This window comes from Octodon degus, unplaced genomic scaffold (assembly GCF_000260255.1).
Source record: "Octodon degus isolate 3935 unplaced genomic scaffold, OctDeg1.0 scaffold00178, whole genome shotgun sequence".
Lineage (NCBI taxonomy): Eukaryota > Metazoa > Chordata > Mammalia > Rodentia > Octodontidae > Octodon > Octodon degus.
Genome location: NW_004524754.1, coordinates 3,522,832 through 3,526,398, shown reverse-complemented (window position 1 = coordinate 3,526,398; position 3,567 = coordinate 3,522,832).

Sequence of the window (3,567 nt, the reverse complement as noted above, 5' to 3'; positions counted from 1 at the left end):
AAAAAAGAATCAATTCTAACACCTATATGAAAAATTCTTGGTTAATAAATTGCCTTATCTTTTCATATGACCAATTATCTTACTGTACTTGAGAGACTATAGCACACCCAAAACAAGAAAATAAAAGGGAAGGGACATGCAGATTTTTTTATTTACAGATGTAGCATCTAAAAATGTTTTTGTGGCTATCTTGATCCTTTATGTTAACTCCTGATGTTTGAATAGAAAAACAAAAATAATAATGAAGAGAGAAGAATATTGCTTAAAGAAAATGTATGCATCACAGCTCTACATGTCTGTGCATTTAGTTTGATTTTACTTCAAATCACACTGAGGAGCATCCACTTTGCTTTCAGCACCATGTGTAGTTCTAGGGTAGCTGTGGTTAGCAGACATATGTGCAAGACCTCCACGTGATTTTAAAGTTTCTAGTACCCACACTGAAATCATTAATGGGATGGGTGAGGCCCGGGTTGTGGCTCAGTGGTAGAGCATGTGTTTACCATATTCAAAGGCCTGGGTTCCATACCTGGCACCCCTTAAAGAAAAAAATTGATAATATTAATTTAAATATGTTAATTTAATCCAATACAATTAAAACATTATCATTTTAACAATAATCTATATAAAAATAATGGCGATATTTTACCTTTTTGTCTTTAAGATGTTACGTATCTTTCACTGTTTAATGTGGACTAGCCAAAAGTCATGTATTCAAGAGTTACCGAGGATTGTGACTACTGTATTGGACTGTATAGCACCAGATGTCACTATAAATAGGACTACTATCTAAAGAGTCCTGGGAGTACAGGCCCACTTGAAAGATGTAGGACTTTAGAGGAAGATATAAAGCTCCACAGGGGGCAGCACAGGTATGATGTCCACGTGTCGCTGGGTGCGGATTCAGATCCAGGAGGAAAGGTAGGCAACAAGGTACATGACGCTTAGATTTCCATCTCATCCGAACTATTTTGACCTCATGGATAATCTGAGAATATAGCTAAGATTTTTTTGACTGTAGGAGAAAATTTTTCATGAATGAGCACTGAGTATTCATCTTGTAAGTATTATCTAGTAGAAATCCCTTATCCCTACCCCATCTTTGAATCTTTCCTGATGAGAAGCAGGTGAGCATGAGGTAAAGACAGCCTTTATACCTACAGACAGCCACAGTACAAGAGCCAGCACCACAGAGTGGCTCCCGAGTCCCTGCACTCTGTAGCTCCCTTTCTGTCCCAGGTTAACCCCGTATCTACTGGCAATAAGGGTTGCAGCTTTACCAAAAGCCCACACAGCTTTTTCAGAACAGAGCTATCTCAGTCTGGGTTCAAAAATGTTGCAGATCTTTAACAAAATACTTTTTAAAATTAGACTCCGGGCAAAAAAAGTCTTCCTGTAGAATTGGATGACTTGCTGGTTCTTCTATTCCCTCCACTCTCTCTCTCATTTCCCCTCTGTTGGTTGTTACCAGCCTGGAGCTCTCAGAAACTGTAGCGGTGGGGCCTGCAAATCCAAGCAGAGCCTCAAACAGGACCTTTAGGAGAAATCCCTGAGAAGCCAGGAGCCCATCCACTGGGCACCATGAAACAAAACCTCTGCAGTTGGGCTCCTGGACTGCTCTCACCAGATCTGAGCATGGATTTGAGCAGAATTGTCCAGTACATGAATTTTCCCCTGCTGTGATCATTTCTCTCAGCGTGTGGTGTCCTAGTACCTTCCCGCTGACCCTGCCCTCACTGGGCCGTACCACCATCCTGGACTGGCTCCCTGTGAGTTTCAAAATGCCAAGCTCCATAACAGGACTATCATCCATGCCTGGGAAGTGTTTTCTATATAAGACCTGAAGCTAAAGATGAGTGAAATTGTAAGTCCAGTCTGTGTTTTGCATATCAGGCCCTGCCTCTGGTCCATAGATGTGTCCTTCAGGAGGAAAGAATAACTTTTTCTATTTTTCACACATCACCAGAGTAGCTAATGATGACTTTGTCCTTAAGAGCACTTTTGGAGTTGAAGAAGAGACTCTGTCAGCACCTTAAAATGGTGATCATGAACTCCGGGGTCTTGGGCTGGTACCAGTCTGAGGTCTGTAGGAACCTGGCTGCACAGCAGGAAGGTAGAGGCAGGCAAGACAGTGAAGTTTCATCAGTATTTACAATCACTCCCCAACCCTCAGATTACTGCCCAAGTGCTCCTATCCGATCAGCAGTGGCATCAGAGTAGCCTAGTAGCAGAAACCATCATGTGAACTGTGCACGTCGGGCTCAAGGCTCTGTATTGGAGAATCTAGTGCCTGGTGATCTGAAGTGGAGCTGAAACAGTAGTGTGAGTGCTGGGGAACGGATGTAAATAGAGATTAACATTAGCAGAGAGCTTTGACTACAGAGAGACTATAGAAAATCAATTATGATGCATTGTGTAGCTATTTTATTATATATTACAAAGAAGTCATAATAAAAATAACATCCACAATATATTTAATGCTTTTGAGTCATCCCAAAACCACCCCTCCATTATTTTCCATGAAGTCAGTCTCTGATGGGCAAAAGACTGGGGACCTGTTGCTTAAAATATATCTTGCAAGTAGAACCCTACACTATCTTTGTATAAGTTATATACAGTCTTGGCCATAGATATTTGTGATAATTCTTGTGATATTTTTCACAGAAAGAAGTACAAAAAGGAGCAGAAAATCAATCAATTTAATAAATCTATTTTGAGCCCAACATGCATCGTCTTCCTTTGCAAGGTGGCTGCCTTTCATTCAGAGGAGTTTTCTGTGACAGCAGGAAGCTTAGGCTTCCTCTTACTCTCTCAGGAGTGAACTTTTATAGCAAGGAGAAGAGAAGGCCTTATGGGGAAAGATGTGAGGGATACAGCCACTGAAGACCCATTCCCTGGGTCCCTCACCACATCACTCCTACACTGTATACACATACTCATTAAAAATCCTGCTTATTTAAGTATCACTAGAATTTTTTTTCACATGTATATCTCCTTCCTTTCCTCTTTCTTCTCATATTACAACAGTCAACCAATTAAAAGATGTTTCAGTGCGCACTATGGGCTGTGGTGACCATCTAAGACACAGAGTTTAACACGAGTTTTTCCACTATAAAAGTTTCTATCAGCAATACTTTCCAGCTATTTGGTGTTCCAGTTCCCAGGATCACTTGTTCCCTTTCTGTAATATGTCCTCAATATGTCAGGAAGAAGCAGCACCCAGTTTACCCCCCAAAATGAAAGTGCTTATTATTTTGGCATTATCTCTCTTACTATTTAATAAGTGCTTTGGTATATGTGTTGCTGAAGCAAGCACAGTACGTACACTTGCATTTCCTCAGTGTCAAAGCCCCAAGAAAGGACCCAAGCCTCACACCCACCTATAAGACCTCCTCTCTAGGCATCAGTTGTTAAGCCTGTGAAGATCTCATAGTCAAGATCTAAGAATCACCAAAAATACCATTTGTACTATATGAATTCACTCTACCTGATGATATATTTCCATGAGCTTTACCCTCACATTTATGTGTTCAGCATCAGATATTCTTTGAGCACTGATATTAATTT